This window comes from Orussus abietinus, unplaced genomic scaffold (genome assembly GCF_000612105.2).
Source record: "Orussus abietinus isolate OABI.00-Male unplaced genomic scaffold, Oabi_2.0 scaffold53, whole genome shotgun sequence".
NCBI classification, from domain to species: domain Eukaryota; kingdom Metazoa; phylum Arthropoda; class Insecta; order Hymenoptera; family Orussidae; genus Orussus; species Orussus abietinus.
In genome coordinates this window covers 60,424-80,473 of record NW_019394239.1, presented here as the reverse complement: position 1 = coordinate 80,473, position 20,050 = coordinate 60,424, and positions in this window count along the sequence as shown.

Sequence of the window (20,050 nt, the reverse complement as noted above, 5' to 3'; positions counted from 1 at the left end):
TATATCCGTTTTTATATTTACACATTTATGCGCATATAAGATTTTTTTAAACCCGTGCGAGAATTTCATCGACCACGGAGACATAAGAAGGAGGAAATGAGCGAACAGTGGCGCAGGTTCCAGCAGACTTGCCGGAAGTTGCTAACGATCGGCAGATAGGAACCGGTCCAGGACCGGGGGCAGACATTTTTGGAGGCGTCGCAACATCTGCCGGTGCGTACGGCTCGATTAGTACGCATAACCCGGGTCCGATCGTTCCGCATGCGAAAGGAGCCGAACTGTCCAGAAGGATCCCGCCCACATCCTTCGAGGTTTACAATTACGTAATGTCCTGCATGTGTCCTCATACGAGGACGCGCACATGTCCCAAAGAGTGTCTTTCTCCTTGGAGAATCTGCTTTAACCAACGAAATATGGGCGGCCATATTGGATTACGTACCTGCGAGCAATTCGCACGTTCCAAAATTTCATCATGAGTTTTTTTCAAAATAATTTTCTTCTTCCTTTCAATTTTTCGCAGCGTACTTTACTTATTCTCGATTTCTATCTCTACGAATCCTTTCGAACTGACATGCAGATTGCAGGGGATGAATTAATTCGTATAGGCAGAAACTATCTGTACATTGGAAATAAGGAAGAAAATAAAAATACAGTAATTTTTAACGGATATTAAATGATGTTTTGCAAAAGTTAGAATTAAATCCTGAAAATGGTATCGATTGTACGTCACTTCTATAATTAGGAGAATGGCGGTGGAATTTGTTTTTTTTTTTTGGAAGGAGGATTTTGGGCAATGTGTTAAGATACAAATTATCATAATATATTTTAACAGCTGGACAAGGCAGAAATTAATGTGAGGGAGGTCCTGAACAAGGACCTCCGTGACGAAAGAGCTTTGCGCGGCAAAGCGTGGGCAATGACACCCACCAGGAACAGATTCTAAGAAGACCTAAGGAAGAAAGCTAACCTATCTCGACTCGAGGGTTACACAAGAAAATGTTTTCCAAAACATGCAGTCTTGGAAACGCCGTATCGCCGACTGTTGTTACCTCGGGGACGCTTCCGTGGAATTTATCACGAACTCGCGAAGTGGACTCATTTGGAAACTAAACTTTCAACCTTTTCCTGGTGAAAGGTTTATCGTGAACGGCCGAAAAATGTGTCCCTTGAAATCGTAGATTTCGAAAATACTTAACAATCAATTGTACAATATTTAATTATAATATCGAAGACTGTACTTTCTACACATACCTAGAAGTCACTTTCGACGTGAGAAGAGATAAAACGATAAATAATAAACGTTGAAGAAAAATTAGCTCGACCATAAAATTCAGTCGAAAGTATCTACATTAAACGTCTTTAACAAAACGTAATTTATTAGATTCCCATTAGTTTGTGTATATTTTTTAATTATAATATGTATTCTTATTAGTTCTTATATATGGAATGAAGGAGACTTGCAGTATTTAAATGAAGTTTCAGTAGACATTTAATATGGATCATTTTGACTCGATTTTGTGAACAAGCTGATTTTTCTCTAAGTTAATTATTTGTCGTTCTATGTTCTCCCATGTCTATAGTGACTTTCAGATGTCTGGTGAGTGCAGTTTAAGGGTGCACTCGGTTCGCTTAATTCACAGTGTCCAGCAGAATTTCTTTCATCCCTTCAAATCCCAGGAAAAATAATGGCGAGCTTAAAACGCGAACTCCTCGAAATGTCATTGGTACTTTGCTATTCCCACGACTCTCGATCCTGGCCATGTTCTCCCCTTCTCGTTCCCCATTGCGGGCGTTTGTGCCAACAAGGACCACGAAGAGACCTCGAATAGAGTGCGATGTTTCCCTGGGCTCTTTAGCAGTCCACGTCCTAAAGTGCGCAAAAAAATGAATAGGAAGAAATTCAAAAGGCAAGCCAACATCGCGATCTTACGAATTTAAATTAAAAAGAAAAAAATAAACTCCGCAAAGTTTTCTTCATTTTGCCTTCTACTATTCTCGAAGAGTCGAGCTTTCACGAATCCATAAAAAAGGCTAAACTAAACAACGCTACCCTAGTAGCATAGAATAATTTCTAAATATTTCTTTGTAATCTTTGCTAAATATCTTAAGCGACAGATTTTTTAAGATTTCTTGTAGATTTCATTCGAAGATATTTGAAATATTTCTTGAAAATCTCAATGACATATTTAGTTTCAATAATATACAAACATATAGAGAAATTATATTTTTTAACTCATTAACATAATAAAAATACATTTTTTACTTCACGACTATTATCGGACACTTCATTTGGTATCAAAAAGCACGAGAAATTTTTCTAATATTTTCGTTCCGCTATTTCATTATGGGAGCAAACGTGTGATTTTGATTTTAAATATTTTGAAAACGTTCATAATGTATTCGGAAGATAATATTTAATAAATACTTGTATTAAAATGAAACGAAATGGTTTGTATATCTGGTAGAAAAATATTATGAAAACACATGGAGCTAATAATATATAAATATTATAGAGATAATATTCTAAAGTAAACGTTTTGCAAATATTTCAAATGTCTGCTAAATATTTACAAAATGTACGATATTCGTTAAATATATAGAAAATATAGGACAAATATTTTGTGCTACTAGGGAAAGTAGACATTTTCAATACAGCAAAATGACAACCGTTTCTCTGAAACATTTTCTTTATACTCGCGTTAAAGAATTTTATCCTGGAATTAAGAACGGATAAGGTGATAGCTATTCACGTGAATTTTAACAAAATTTCTGTTTTGTTTTATACGATTAACCCTTTGAAGACTAAGTCTTTTCGACATATGGGCAAAATTCATCACCATGTTCAGGCAATATCGGACCAAACGTCAAATGCACATATGCATTGATTTATTTTTTGGAACGTAAACGGTTAAAAATAAAAAGTGGGAGTTAAGTCCAGTGATAACCCCCCCGAGTCAATCTTCTGGATTGACGGATTGACTCGTCATTTCAGGTATTCCTTCAGGGTTAAAAGTGCAGCTTAAAAGGTGGAACCGCGAGTCTGGCGAAGAAGTCCCTGAAGATAGAGGCGTGTAATGTCCTCCTAGGGTTCCTCCTCACGGAGCGTTATTCCCACGGGACCTCCCGACCTGGCTCTCCTACGCAGAATCCTGCAGAGGACCCCGAAGAAGGACTTCGAGGCCAGTGTCCCGTGTCATTTGACACAGTCCTAAACCCGATTCGCGCCACTCGGCCGGTTTTGTCTCGAGACTGCGTTCCCAGCCCGAAGAACAAATGCTCCCCGGAACTGGTCCCGGTGTTGGTCGCTAAGGTAGGAATCCACCTACCCACGCTCCGACCCCTTCAATGTGCGTACGGAACAAACGATTCCCATGCGAATGAATGTGTGCCCGCGAATCTTTCGTGAAGATAAGCCTTTGTACCCTCCGGTTTTTCGTCGGTAGACTGAGAGAGGGGCGGACAGAGATCGCACAAATTGGGCATGCGAAGGAGATATTCGAGACGAGTCGAAAAGGATCATCCATTGTCGTGGCACTATCGCCTATATTCGCACTATCAGGGATGACCTGCTCCACATATTCGCGAACTGGGGTACTAAACGGGGATAGTCCTGTATCAATTTCGGCAGTGAAGAAATTTATTGGCTTAGGATTCTAATATTTACCTACTTTATATTTCCTCATTTGATCTCTCTAATGTTGAAGGTAATCGTTAAGGCGTTTGTTTTTAAAGGTGTGATTTTCAAGATAATTCTTATAAATCATTATTATCCCTACACGTGAAATTCCACTGTAATCGCATTCAGAAATGAAATTCAATGATCGCGATGGTCCTATTCCCTGCAGAAGCTGTACCCGAAGTCACTTGTATTACAAATCCAGACAATTGAATGACGTTTAGTATCCCAACGAGCGATAACGGATTATCTTTATGGTCGCTGTCCGATTCTCGTCCTCATTGCTGCCAGATCGGACGAACGAGCCTTACGAACTGCAAAGACGAACAAGACGGGCAAATTGAAAATTAAAAACATCACCTCTGTAAAAATATTTTTTATAACCCAATCTCTAAGTGCCATCTTTCGTTCGCCCTGGAAATATTTCTGAATTAAGAATTAATTTGCAATTCGTAATTGTCTATCAACACGTTACAAGAACCTGAGAAACATCAATGAATTGAATTGGAAACTCTTTTATACGTATCTGATAAATTTGCTATTAACTGGTTAAATTTGAATTAAATCCAGAAATATGGATTGTGCAAACCGAGAGAAAGTCGATCACGTAGTCATACTTGAAGAGCGTTACCCTCTTGGACGGGGTAAAAACTCTCGAGGCATTAAATAGACGCAGCAGCGGTACGTGCCCCGAGACAGAAACACGTTTCTCTCTCTGCCGAGTATGTTTATGTCCCTCGCTATCACTCCACCATGTGTAAAGTATTGCACGATAAGAGAAAATGCAAATGGCGATGAGCTAAAAAATTTGCAAGAAAGAATAGGGAGATAAGCAAGAAAGAATCTAATTGGATTCCAAGATGGCACAGTTAAAACCTGCTCCCCATAGCGAGCGGTTCAATACGTTCGCGATAACATGGTTAATTGATAACAGTTAATAATAGTAATTAATAATAAAATCAAAATATCGTACAGTGAACACTGAGAAAAAAAATTTGGTTGGCCGAAACAAACATACATTGCGATAGCAAAATCCTGCGTACAGATACAACGAAAAAATGTCAGATTGAGTAAACGAAAAACGTTTAAGTGAATATTAATTTGTCTTCCTAACAAAATAATCCTTTCTTGCAATTATACAGGGCGTTTCCTAAACATGCGGCAAAAATTCTAGGGGTGATTCCCAAGGTATTTTTATGGAGAAAAGTTCATATAAGCATTTGTCGAAAAATGGTTTCTAAGGGAGCTACGCCCCTTCAAATGGGGCACCCTGAAGACGGTTTTTTCTCAATATTTTCAAAACCGTCCATATTGAAATTAGTAAAATTTGGTATACTGCATAAACTTTTGACGCTGAATCAGAATTGGAGCTCAGAATATCAAAATTTTAATCAGAAGCGTCCCATGCTGAAGGGGTTAAAGGTAAAAATAACCCCATTTTTTAATGGACAGTTTTTTTTACATTTTGATTTTTGAATATAATACCTGAAAGATTTTTACGTAAAAAAGATACTCTTGTTTCATATCGATAGGGCTAATCGTTTTCGAGAAAATTGCAAATTTCTACGATGCACATTTACCATCTTGGGCCCAGGGTGCCCCATTTGAAGGGGCGTAGCTCCCTTAGGAAGCATTTTTCGACAAATGTTTATATGAACTTTTCTCCATAAAAATACCTCAGGAATCACCCCTTGCATTTTTGCCGCATGTTTAGGAAACACCCTGTATATGATTCGGATAACAATTTATATTTTTTTTCAGTGAACTTTCTTTCTTCTCAATGTACTGAACAAACCTCGTCTACGTACTGAACAAACTACGTCAAACGTCTACCAACATGAATATTCTATTTTTTAGAAAGGATTTATTTGACTAATACAACATCCAAGATTTGAGCCATCTCGCGATATAATGCTCTTCTTTAATCTAGCCTACTTCTGGACATGCTGAAGACTAACTCGAGTGTCGTGCCATACACTCAGGGTTAATAAGCCGTTCTGTAGTTAAAGTGGTTCGGATACCATGTGTCTGACTCGATTAATAGTCGCGTCCTGAAGAAGATAAAGGCCGTGCCCTGAAGAGCCCTGAAGAGCGGTGAGACCACGCAAACCTACTCGAGAATCTGTCCCTGTGAAAGTGTCAGGCCGGACCAGTAATCGGAAGAGTGTCTTCAACGATGCTTCACGACCCGTTCGGAGTGAGCACATCAACTAGGGACAATAAACTTAAAAATTCAGGATTTCATTAATCACCGCACTCGAGGACCCTCGTATCTCCTTGGCACGTACAATAGTTCCTGCTAGTAGCAGGAATGAAACCAAGACCAGCCGCCGATAAATCTTCTCGAATCATAATCTGCAATCGCATAACACCGGCCAACCAGATCGCCAATGTAAACACGAGCCTCTACTCAACCTGACTATTAATAAAAATGTAGACATGGCGTGCCGGGATTAAAGTTATATATCTAAAATAACTAGTTCTAGATATTTATTTTATGGCCATGCGTGATACCGCCAGAGATATAACCCTACTTCCATTCTTTGTTAATAAGTGAGCAATCATCTTCTACGATGGTGTAAAATAATGAAAAGAATGATATTTTTCTACTTCTTCCGACTGGAAAAAAATTCTAAATAAAAGTATTAGGTTATCCCATAACTTCTGACCCTTTTTTAATTACATTCATGAAAAATTAATTTTAAGAATTAAAATTAACACATCCCCTTAGGGTGATATCATATGTCACGTCGCTTTAAGGTGATATAAAAGTGACCTCTTGGAGGACCTTCGTTGGTAAGACTTTTCACCGAACTGGGTGTACCGAATGGTTTCACATTTTGCAACGTGAATATGGAGATTATAAGAAAGGTCCTGACGCGCATGAAATTTCATGTAAAAAAATTTATTTATAGATATTTTCAAAATTTTCCACAAAACATTTATTTTCATGGGTGTCAGGATCTTCCCCATAGCCTCCACATTCACGTTGTAAATTTTCAAACGATTCAATACCCTCGTTCAGAGAAATGCTTCACGAACGAAACCTCTTTGATACCACCTTCATATCTCCTTAATTGGCTCGATCTTATCAGCCAACCCAATATCTACATTTATGAAACTCTATTTTTTCACGAAGTCATGGTTTTTAAGGATCATTATCTTGATGCTATCAGGAGAGAGGTCGCTCTCGATTTTAACCCTTTGAGTGCTATGGGCGCACATATGCGTCCGACGTTTGGTCGAACATCGCTAGCACGCCCTGACGAAATTCGCCCATTCGCCGAAAGTACTTAGCGCCCAAAGGGTTAAAAATCGGATTAGTTTCTAATAGCGATGATCGCCTTCCCTTGCACCTCCCTTGTCCTACTGGACATCGCCTTGAGGCGCATAAAAAAAATCTGTAGAGCTAATTCGCGTGCAAGATAACGGACGGTAATGCTGTGTGGTATCGGTGAAATGGTCTCTGCCGAGTCACGCGGGGTCGGAGGTGCCCCCGCGGGTCGGCAGGGCAGGGAAAGGCCACTGCCGACTTGTGCCACGGGGGCGGCCAAGGAGATCTTATCAGGGCCTACCCCCACCCTAAGTACTTTATCCTTCCTACCCTGATGACAATATCGCGTGGCCGCTCAGATAACCGCTCGTGTCATTCCGACATCGACTACTCTCGACTCCCCACCGATGTCGCCCTCGACGTCGGCGTCGTCCTCCACGCCGGCCTCGACTTCCTCGACCGGCCTTAAGGTGAAGTGAAACCCCCCTCAAATCGGTCGATTCGAATACAACACTTTTTTTTTAAGGGTATTCGACCAAACTGTCTGCAACATTGACACGTGACTAGTGATTATCTCAGAATTGTCCTGACACATTCAAAACTTGGATTTTTCAAAGAAATTGTTAAATTAGCCCAGACCAGAACCAATATGGCGTCGAGCTCTCATATTTCGATCCATATACAATTGTCGAAGGCTCTGGTATGAGGAACGAAAGGGTCAGCACAATTTTACAACAATTTAGAACACTCTGGTAATCGATAAAGGAGCATTTGAGTGGGATAAAGGGAAAAGAAGTGTCTTATGCGCTTCTATGCTAAAGCGATGGGAATACGAGTTCTCGGAGTGAAAATTTAAGTAACCTGGAAATCACAGATGGCGCAGGGGGTTCCTCTGCAGTCAATTAAGGCCCCAGAAAGCATGAATCCAGAGGATTTCTGGAGTTTTACTTCGATTTTTTTATAATTATTGTACGAAAACGACAGGTGGAGGATGCCATTTAGTACAATACTCAATATAATTCGACACAGTTGTCAATATGAAAACGAACGTCGGCAGTAGGTATTTAGAAAAATCTTCTTTATCGACGTCGATCAAGTTCTTCGACGTGTTTCACTTCCCCTTAAGGTGATGTGAAAGTGGCATCGAAGAGTTTTTGTTTATAAAACTTTTCTCCCAACTCGATTTACCGAATAGTTTGAAACTTTACAATGTGAATAGGGACTGAATTCGTTGATACTTATCGCAAGACGATGTATCGTTGCTCGGCACCAAAATTATTCATACACACAATTACTACATCTAAACTATTAATAATATTGCTACTGGTTTACATATCGGCGCACAAATTAATACAAGTTCATATTGGTACGCTGTTAATGACTGTAAATTCACGGCTCAATCGAATTAAGTGATTAACCAGCACCCGATTAACTCTCAATCTTGAAACTCTGGCCTAGTTCGAGGAGGCGGTATCGCCGACTCGCGATGACTGGTAGAAGCAACGACGGAGATATTGGTACTAACGACGCTATTGATAGTATTGCTGGTAATTTTCATATTAACCCTTTTAGTGCCGACTGAAATCGTTGGCACTTGTCGCAAGACGATGTATCGTTGTTCGGCACCAAAATAATTAATACAGACAATTACTACATCTAAACTATTACTAATATTGCTACTGGTTTACATATCGGTACACAAATTAATAAAAGTTTATATCGGTACGCTGTTAATGACTGTAAATGCAAGGCTCAATCGAATTAAGTGATTAACCAGCACCCGATTAGCTCCCAATCTTGAAATTCTGGCCTAGTTCGAGGAAGCGGTATCGCGGACTCGCGATGGCTGGCAGAAGCGGCGACGGAGGTGGCGGTAATGACGGCGACGGTATTGGTAGTATTGCTGGTGGTGGTGGAGGTGAAATGACGTTGCGGGAAATGAGACTCGTAAAGCAATGCCGGGCACGCGAGCGAACGAGCAACTCGAAGGTACCCACCTCCTTCCAGGAGAGAGATAGGTACGTACCTGCGTACTTCCGAGGTTACACCCACGCGACTGCACCAATACCATGACACACGATTGCCATTAGTTACCGTGTCATCGAGCACGTAAGTCCTTCTTCGAACGTAAGTTCGATCTTTCGTACTGGCTGTGTCCTTATAATAAACAACCCTAGTAGCATAGAATAATTTCTAAATATTTCTTTGTAATCTTTGCTAAATATCTCAAGCGACAGATTTTCTTTAAGATTTCTTGTTGATTTTATTCAAAGATATTTGAAATATTTGTTGAAAATCTCAATGACATATTTAGTTTCAATAATTTATAAACATATAGAGAAATATTTTTTAACTTATTAACGTAATAAAAATACATTTCTTACTTCACGACTATTATCGGACACTTCATGTGGTATCAAAAAGCACGAGAAATTTTTCTAATATTTTCGTTCCGCTATTTCATTATGGGAGCAAAACGTGTGAATTTGATTTTAAATATTTTTAAAACGTTTATAATGTATTGGGCAAATAATATTTAAAAAATACTTGTATTTAAATGAAACGAAATTTTTTGTATATCTGGTAGAAAAATATTATGATAACACATGGAGCTAATATTATATAAATATTATCTAGATAATATTCTAAAGTAAACGTTTTACAAATATTTGAAATGTCTGCTAAATATTTACAAAATGTACGATATTCGTTAAATATATAGAAATTATAGGACAAATATTTTGTGCTACTAGGGAAGAACCACAGCCTACGACCTATTGGAAAGCTAAATTTGTTAGCGTTATTCTTATTTCGGTCCGCATAATACGGTAATAAACGAAGAAAAGAAAACGAAGAAGATGACGAAGAAAAATGCATTTTTACTCAAATATGTTCATTTAATCGCAATCTGAAATTGAAATCATAAACTCGTGATAACGAAAATATGAAACGCATGTTCTTGGCCTTCAATGTGTATAAATATCCTGTAAATACTGTATCGGACAAGTAAACTTCGCTTATCAACCACGGCGATTTTTCCCACGATGCATGTGACACCTGACCTCGAAAATTGATTATTTGTAATAAAAATAATTTGTAAATTCAAATTCAAATTATTCGACTCAAAATGAACGCGAATAAATGGGATACAAGGTTTCTTCGGAATTATGACCATTTATTTCAGTTTATATAAGTCAAATAATTATCCTTCGAAGTAACGAAATATTTCACTGGTACTATTCAAGGAAATATTCCTTTGTTTCGATGAACTCTTTTTTCAGTACACCGAGACTAAATCACATTTTGACAAGTGTCACTAAAATTTGCAAAACACTATCATTTTACCGTGTCAGTTCAACAGTTGAAAACGCTCAAAAATAATTATTTCCCCTTTTCAACAAAATTGCTAAATCTCCGTTTTGATTCCTCCACGTGGAGTCATGCACACACGGAAAGATAGGTATAATATACGTATATTAGACGGTCAGTTAGTCCTATTCTATACGTCTTATAGATATCTTATGGATATCTCCAGATAGTCAATATACATATATAATATGTATGTGTTCTCTGTGGGATAAAGCCAAGAAGAGACTTCCTCGTGAATAATTCACATTTCTTCTTTTGTCTTCTCTTAGAATCGAGATTTAAGAGTATGCCTAGTCTCTCCCGAGGACCGGAGACACGTCGGGAGGAACAAAACGCGTGGTCGTGCGGAGATAAAACGAGGAGCCCATAACTACGGAGGACTCATGCGTGGACACGCACTCATCCGTCACGGGTTCTTCAGGACTTTCTTCGGGTTCTTCGGCGACGTCTCCGATACGACTCGGCTGGGCTCCTTTGATTCCTTTTTGCCCCTTCCCGCCGTCTCCGCCGTCCTTCTCCGCGATACCTGAGAATCTCTCGTGACACCGTAATGTGCACAAGGAACGTCGCGAAATAAAGGAGGATTCCGAGATTTAATAACACTGGGCAATAAAGCGCGGCCGAGGCGCGACGTCGGCGACGCTAATTCGACGGCCATTATCGTACGCCGAGTCTGACGCCTCTCACGTGCGACTTGCGATACCACGCACTCGGGTTACTGCGTCGTTCTGCACCTTGATGAGCACGCTGAAGGATTCGAGATTCTGCAGGTGAGAGGACAGGACACGTGCGAGAACGGCGGAACGGATTCCGTCGTCGTTCTTCTCGACTAACTCGATTTTGTTGTTATGGGCCTAGGGAATAGGCGATAGAAAATTGAGGTTATGTATCTTGTGTCGCAATCGGTGGAGTCTGGCCAAGCACCTTGATGAGCATGGTGAAAGATTCGCGAGGCTAGTGGACCGAATTCTGTTATTGCTCTTCATGGCTAACTCGATTATGTTATTATGGGCCTAGAGAATGGAAATTTAAAATATGTGATGATGGAAAATTGGGGTTATGCACGTTGTCTCTTAATTCGTTAAGTCTTGTGAAGCATCTCGGCGAACACGCCGAAGGATTAGCGAGATTAATGGAACGGATTTTATCGTTGCTTTGCTCGATTAAATTGAATTTGTTATTATTGGCCTAAAGAATAGGCGTTTGACAATATGGGGTTATATATTGTGTGTCGGAATCTGTTGAGTCTTACCTATTGAATAAATTTAAACTTTAAATGAAGTATTGCAATAAGAGATTTTTGTTAGAACGTTACAAATTTTAAGAAAATGCAAGGGGAGGTAAAAATGGGGGATTTTTAGAGCAACATCGTGTCTTAATAGTGAAAATAACATTTATTATAATCATTTCTTCATTCCGAGTCACAGTCCTGGATGAATGAATCCTTTGCAGTTACGATTACGCTCCATTTGTTTAACATTTTACATATAAACAATAAAGGGGTTAAACATAAATATAATGTTTCAATTTTCCTATACTGTATAGATTTACAGTACACTCATCAGATTAACATATGAAAATTACTCTGAAATGACAAGAAATATCCTCAGGCCCCTGTAATGAAACTTCCCACCATACACTCGAGAGAAACAGAACACTTGGTAAGTAGGCGTGCATTTTCCCATTCCATCACCTAATATTCATGAACGCATTAAATGATTATTACAATTGCAAGACGCTACAAATAATTTAAAAAGATGTTTTTCAATTCCTTCCTAAATTATTTACCTCTCTCTCGCCTAAACCACCTTTTAAATGAATGTACCAATTAAGACGTGAAACCCCCCTCAACTCCGTCGATTCGAATAAGACACTTTTTTTGAAGGGTCTGAAACTTTGGCACTTGATTCCTGAGTACCTAATAATTATCCGGACATTTTCAGTAATTGGTCTTTTTTTTTTAATTTTTTTAACTTAACCGAGACCAGAACCAAAATGGCGTCGGGCTCTCATATTTCGATAGATATACAATTAATGAAAGCTCCGATATGAGGATCAAATTTCTTAACGTGTTTCACTTCACCTTAAAATACATTGCTTCACACCTTCCCCAGAATTTCGCACCTACTCGCCAATTACACGCACCCGCCTCACATTCTCCCCCAGAATGGATAACTAGAACAAGAATCATTAATCCCGATAACCGCAATCCGCGACTTCGGTATCGGGAACAATGGGAGAGTGGTTTACGACGTTTTCCACGATCTCGCATAAACGGCGAATAGGAACGTCCACCTACGAGTATCGAGGAGCACCTGATTGGTCGCGATTGGCTGGCGATCAGAGCGAATCGCCGATTCCAATGAACACCTTCGACGATATTTACCAAACAACTTGCGGTGGATAATGGCCGGACACGGCCACCAGAGGCGGGGGACTCTAATTAGATGATTAATAATTGTGTAATTGCGGGAGTCGGGAGGAACAATAGACCGTTGCCTTATCGACGATGCAAGCTACGAGTGTCAACAAAACTCACTGGTACAACGAACAAAAGCGAGACCGATGAGCAAATTAATTTCCGTGCAGAGTCTGTTAATTATCCAGAATTACCGGAAAAATGACGAAGTTCGAAAATATTTTCATCGAAAAGAATTTCAGTACTAGTTGAAATGATAAACATCCTGGATATATGGTTATTCTGGAAAATCGTATATTCCAGCGATTATTACAAAAAAATATAAAAAAGCTATTATTATTAAAAAAAAACAGTTTCCACTTGATGCGCCACAATTTTTTTTTTTAAATGTGCTTCACTTGCGAGACCTACGTTCAGGTTAACCCGCGCTGATTATTTCTATTTCGAATGATGTGCAGTTTAGGTTACCGATTGATATCTTCGTCTCTAAAAATTAAGGAGGGATGAAAGGGTTATTTAATACATATAAAATGTCGAAATATTTATACAACTTTTCGCGAAACGTTGCCAACTCGTGCCGAAGTTTCAAATGATTCCGTGCGCCCAGTTTGGGGAAGAGTTATTTATATAACTTGTTACAAATATCTTGACGCTTTATATAGAATGACGCTTTTATATCACCTTAAATCCCAGAACACTCGTACACGTGGATTTTCGCGGAACTGTATTGATTAATAAAAATTCCCGGAAATAGTGTGGGAGGTTAAAAACCGTCGAACGAAACTTCGATGCAGGGGAAAATCACAAACGTCCTCGAAATGCGATTCCTTGAAGGAACCCCGGGAAATCGAGTTTTCCCGGGGATCATTAAGAAAAACAATTCCGCGATTTCCACTCGATTCGCCACAATTTCTCCTCGGCAAAAAGAGCGCTCCCCCAAGCGGGGCCTCCGCTCAGGTTCGGCCGCGGTGATTATTTTCCCGAAAACGGGTCCCGGTGGATGCGAGTCCTTCAGTAAATCGTCTCCAGGTCGATAATTGAAATTCTCGGTGGAGGCGGCGAAAGAGCGCGGCCCCGCGAAATAATTCCGCTTAATCGAAATTCTCCCCCCTGATGTCGGGGGAAAAATGAGCAACCCGATTCGGAAATTCGCGGACCTAGTCCGATTAACGACTTGCCATCCCGCGGGGTCGGATTCGTTAAAGTGACAGGGCCGTTTCCATTTAAACGCGACAATATCGCGGGAACGTTAACGGCGCGGACTCGAGGCTCTTTTCACGACAGCGACGAATCGCGCGGCGGGCACCAAGAGCGAGGTTATATTTATGCCGCACCAAAGACTCCGTAATGCTTTCCAGGGTGAAGCTCTCTCGACCGTGGAGTTCTCAGTATACCAACTATAACCGTGGGCATGCACCAGTGCTGAGCAAAAGAGACCGAAGCCGCGTCTCCGGGGACCGGAAGGATCACGGGCTCCTTTTCTTCGCCTCGAGTCCTTGCCCTTTCTGGGCCCGAAATGAACGCCTCAAGATGAAATTATTAAAATTAACGTGACGACGGGTTGTTTACTCAGGAAATCGTGGATTTACTGCTGGAAATCATATAAAAATCTCTGGATATCGTTAGAAGTCATCGAAACATGGTGGGTGCTGACATCAACAAAAGAGACTAAAAACGCATCTCTTAGAACCGAAAAGATTATGGCCTGGTCTTCTTCGCCTCCAGTCCTTGTCCAAATGAATAATTTGTGATAAAATTACTCAAATTAATGTAACGAGGGGTATCGTCGATTTTAATGCTAGAGATCATGCGGAAATCAGAAATCGCGAGCAAACAAAGACAATTCATAATCGACCTTTTATTCTTGACAATCGTCTCATTGTTGCTACGAGGCACACATTTCGAGTGAAATCAACCCCAGAAAATGAAGATCCTTCGAAAAGTGTATTCATCACGTACGCACATAATTAAACAGAAATTGTATAGACAAACTCATATCCCGGGATCAGTTCCTGTATGCATGTACAGGGCATTGGACCGCACAATGCTCATACATTGTCCATTATCCCTGCATAAGGGTAGTCGCGAGATAAAGCGTTGATTCGGCCTCGGATTGTGTTATCAGAGGGCCCAGAAAGGGCACAGGGGGTGTCGAGGGCCTCCGAGACGTCGAATTGCCCGAAAAAGGGAAAGTATTCTTGGGATTAATAATAACGGAGCCAACAATGGCGCGTAATTACATTCTATTCCTCCTGTGGGGAAAGAGTCGCGTGTGGTCCCCCTGGTCGCGTTAGACGCCGTTGTCCTGACGGGGGCGAAAGGTCGCAAAAGAGTGAAAAGTCGCCTAAAGGGCCAAGCAAGAGCGAAGGGTCGCGCAAGAGCGAAAAGCCACGCAAGAGCGTAAAGCCACGCAGGAGCGAAAAGCCGCGCAATAGCAACCCCTAAGTCGACTCGAAGCTCTCTCGATATCGGATAATGGACTCTCTAGCTCTCCTCGTGGTCGCGTCTGATTGGTCGGGCCTTACCGCGTTGTTTTCACGACTGATTGCATTCCATCGCGGGGAAAACAAATGACAAACGCGGCCAAACACCGGTAATTGCGCGGCCGCGGCCGGCCGGAGAAAAGAGCAACAGAAGACTTGCGGAGAAACCGCGCGGACAAAGGAGGGCCCGGAGACCGGAGGGCGGCCCCGATTGTTCCTAGTTTTGTTATCGGATTTGCACAGCCGCATTTTTCGCCAAGGCTCCTGCCAGCATTGTTGGCGATTCCATTCGAGAGCGGAATCGATCACGTCCGGCTGCAATATTCTCGAAAGGGGTGCGCTCTGCAACCCCTGACGTCACGATAAATTAGCACCTGACGTGTCGATATCGTCGCTGATTCCAAAGATCCGATTGTCTGGACTCGAGTTTTCAAAATTAGAATGACTTTCAAGCTCTCCCGAATTTTTTTGCGTTTTTTAGGTGACGGGGAAATGCGGAAGTCACCGTGCAGAATTATTTGAAATTTTTAAACGTGAATGTGGAGACCCTGATAATGGTGCTGACGCCCAAATCTGGTGTTTTATTTTTAGATATTAAGGATTTTTATAATCAAATTTAGAAAATGAGGTTTCGTTGGTGTCAGGACCTTCCGTAGGTCGTCTGTATTCGTTTGGTAAATTTCAAACTATATATAATCCAAAGTTCCAACCAAACCCAGTTCGGAGAATAGATTCATAAGCGAAACTCCTCAGACGCCATTCATATCACCTTAATAACCCAAATGTCGTGTACCATTGTATTTTTATTACATCCATATACCGCGTGAAACAACCGGGTAACTTCAAAGCGAGTAATTTCACAACAGTCTCGAATTTTTAAAACATTTTCAATAACTGAAAAGTCACGTACTATCTCATGATTACATCCATATCATCATGTAAGTATGGACAGTCCAGTTGGCTCAAGGCCCGATGTCACCTGATGATGATCAGTGACATCTTTTCTTGATTCTAAAATATTGAGAAGGAGTCTATAGATCCGTGGCCGTACTTCGATCATCGAACTACTTGATTCATCCGAAAGCAGGGATGAATAAAAAATGTGCACCCCGAAGAGGTACCTCGGCCTACCCTAACCTATCGGTGCAGTGTTCCGTCCTGTGCCCAACTCATTCGTCTTTCTTCCCAGGATGATACCGATGGTCCCGGTCCTGGGCATTCTCCGAATAAAGATCTCACGATCATCACGGAGGAAACGACGTTTTTAATTGGGACGTCTAGTGGGGGTGGTACCGGTCGAGTAAGAGTGAGAGAGGAGCATGGGTATCCCTCCGAGACGAGAGAACGGACTGACCTACCTTAGGATCATCCGAGATCTATTCATACCCCTCATTCAATCGTCCTCTCTCAGGATACGAGACAAAGGCCACGATGAAACAGAACCCTCCCGGTAGGCATGTTTCTCTGGCTTTGTCTCCTCTTCCCTCTACCCTCGGAAACGACTTCCGGTGCCGCATTAGACGCCACTCAATAGGATGATGCTCCTGAATGAGGAGCATCCCGTCATCCTTATTGCGGTTTCCGGGTTCCTCGTGAAAATCATTCTCCGTTTTCGGGATCCCATCCGACTACCACACCTTGACACGAGGAGGTCCTTTGAAAGCTCCACCACAAATGCGTTTGTCCTGGGATTGCACTAAAGGGATGACGGATGATCAACGAGATTTTCTTCAGAAGTATATTTAGGACACGGCTCTGTACTAGCGATTGCTCGTGATTAGTGAAGAGGTTAATTATTCTGTCAACTAATTCAAACATGATTGTATTTTTCTTGCAGTTTCCGAGTTCCTTGTGAAAATCATTCTTCGTTTTCGGGATCCCATCCGACTACCACACCTTGACACGAGGAGGTCCTTTGAAAGCTCCAACCCAAATGCGTTTATCCTGGGATATTGATAGAGGGATCTTGGGATGATCAACGAGACCTTCTAAAGAAGTATATTTAGAACGTGGCTCTGTACTATCGATTACTCATCATTAGTGAACAGATTTATTCTGTCAATTACTCCAAACTTGATCGTGATTTTTCTTGTAGTTTCCGAGTTTTTCATGAAAATCATTCTTCGTTTTTGGGATCCCGCGTGACTAAACCTTGACACGAGTCCTTTGAAAACTCCAACACAAATGTGTTTATCCTGGGATCTCGATAAAGGGATGAGGGATGGTCAACAAGACCTTCTCAAGAAGTATATTAGGACGTGGCTCCATACTAACGATCGATCATCATTAGTTAACGAATTCGGTTAATTATTCTATCTTCACACGAGGCAGCGATCAAGAGCACCTCGATTAAAAAAGGAGTCTGAAACTTTGCGCAAATCGCGATCGCGACTCGGATCATTCGTTCCGCTCTCGCGTTGGAAAACCTTGCAAGGCTCCTATCCTCGAGTTCCTACGGATTATTTTTCGTGTTAGAATAAATTCGCACAAAAAATGTAGTAATGTTACGAAGTCGGGACACTGGTTAACATTTGATAGTCACATACGAAACTGTCAATTTCGTAGGCGAAAGTTGATAGCATGAACTAGAGAATCCCTGATAGCGGCAGAATCGCTCTCATATCCTTCGCTACAATTCGCACCATTTATCAATTCAGGTTACGATCGGTACCTAAAGCGCACGTGTTCCCCCGATACAACGATCGTCAGCACCTCGATTAAAAAAGGAGTCTGAAACTGAGCAAATCGCGATCGCGACTCGCATCATTTGTCCCGCTCTCGCGTTGAAAAACCCTGCAAGGCTCCTATCGTCGAGTTCATACGGATTGTTTTTCGGATAAAAATAAAATCGCACAAAAAATGTAGTAACGTTACGAAGTCAGGATATTGGTTAACATTTGATAGTCACATACAAAACTGTCAATTTCGTAGGCGAAAGTTGATAGTATGAACTAGAGAATCTCTGATAGCGGCAGAATCGCTCTCATATCCTTCGCTACAATTCGCACCATTAAACAATTTAGTTTACGATCGGTACCTAAAGCGCACGTGTTCCCCCGATACAACGATCATCAGCACCTCGATTAAAAAAGAAGTCTGAAACTTTGAGCAAATCGCGATCGCGACTCGCATCATTCGTCCCGCTCTCGCGTTGAAAAGCCCCGCGGATCGCGTCGGGCTTGCGTTAAGTGGTTGCAGCCCGTGGCTGGCAAGAGTAGAGTCGCTAAGTGCCCGATTGTCTCGATACGCCCCTGAGCTGCCTCCCTTGCCTGCCGGCGAGGAGGGTAAGTCCTTGGATTCTTAGGCCCATTGTTTCGCCGACTCGAGAGTCGAGCGTTAACGGATTTTGTCTTACAGATTAGAAAATCCGTTGAGTACTCCGTCGACGAGTCGCTTGACGTTCGACTCGAGGTAGACGCCGAAGAGGGGCGACGTCGGTGGTGGAGCACCGACATTATCGTCTTTCGATAAATCATCGTTCGCCGTGTAATCGACTGTCGCGAGACAATCGATGCACCGAGATGCATGCCGAAAATCGCGATATGCGCCGCATATACGATGCAGCGATGTGCGCAATTGTTTCTTGTTGAGCGTGCAGATACAAATTGTGCCCTCTAGGGCGGAAGACTTTTCCTGAGACGTATTGTTTTCTAAACTTTCGAGATTAAGGGAATATTTGAATGAACACCTTTTGAGGTACGAGGGAAATTTTTAAGGGGGCACCAAAAACATCAGGTCACGAAACAACAAAAACGTGCAGAAAGTATTATTGCTAATATAGGGAGGAAAATATGCGAAACACACATTAACACATTCGCTGTCACAACGATCACCAGTGGCCGGCAACCGCTTTGCGGTAATATCCTCGTCATTTGTCATTTGTTTTGTCATTGAATGTGTTAAGAACCACCGGTATAGAGAGACAAGAACGGGTGAAGTGACTCGCAGGGTAAGTGCGCGCGTCACAGGGGCGTCATGGGGATTCTGCATTATTTCTCGTGTCCCCATTATTTAGCAGTCGCAGAGACATCGGGCAGCCATAATGGCCGTTCGCGGCCTATCACTGCCCCGGCACAAAACTTCTCATTCAGGATTATAATAATAAACTAACGTTGGCCCGTTGTTCGGGGGGGGATCTTTTGTCGCGGAAGCACAAGAGTAGACGCGATGCCGCATTGTTAGGATGCCGGTACAATGGGAGATCAATCTGTATTCTCCTCTGAGTTCGTGAAAACGGGCGGGCATTCCGGCGCGGCCCGCCGTTTCCACATACCTCGTAATTCCGGAGGTTGCCAATTTTTTTTTAATCATTAACCCAATAAAATATTTTCCTCACCCCTCCACATATCTCTTCACATCGAGTTTGTTACAATTTCTTAAAGCCCATATTTTTATCGCGACACCCCTAGTAGCATAAAATAATTTCTAAATATTTCTTTGTAATCTGTGCTAAATATCTCGAGCGACAGATTTTTTAAGATTTCTTGTAGATTTCATTCGAAGATATTTGAAATATTTCTTGAAAATCTCAATGACATATTTGGTTTCAATAATTTATAAACATATAGAGAAATTATATTTTTTAACTTATTAACGTAATAAAAATACATTTTTTACTTCACGACTATTATCGGACACTTTATTTGGTATCAAAAAACACGAGAGATTTTTCTAATATTTTCGTTCCGCTATTTCATTATGAGAGCAAAACGTGTGAATTTCATTTTAAACATTTTTAAAACGTTTATAATGTNAAAGTAAACGTTTTGCAAATATTTCAAATGCCTGCTGAATTTGTACAAAATGTACGATATCCGTTAAATATATAG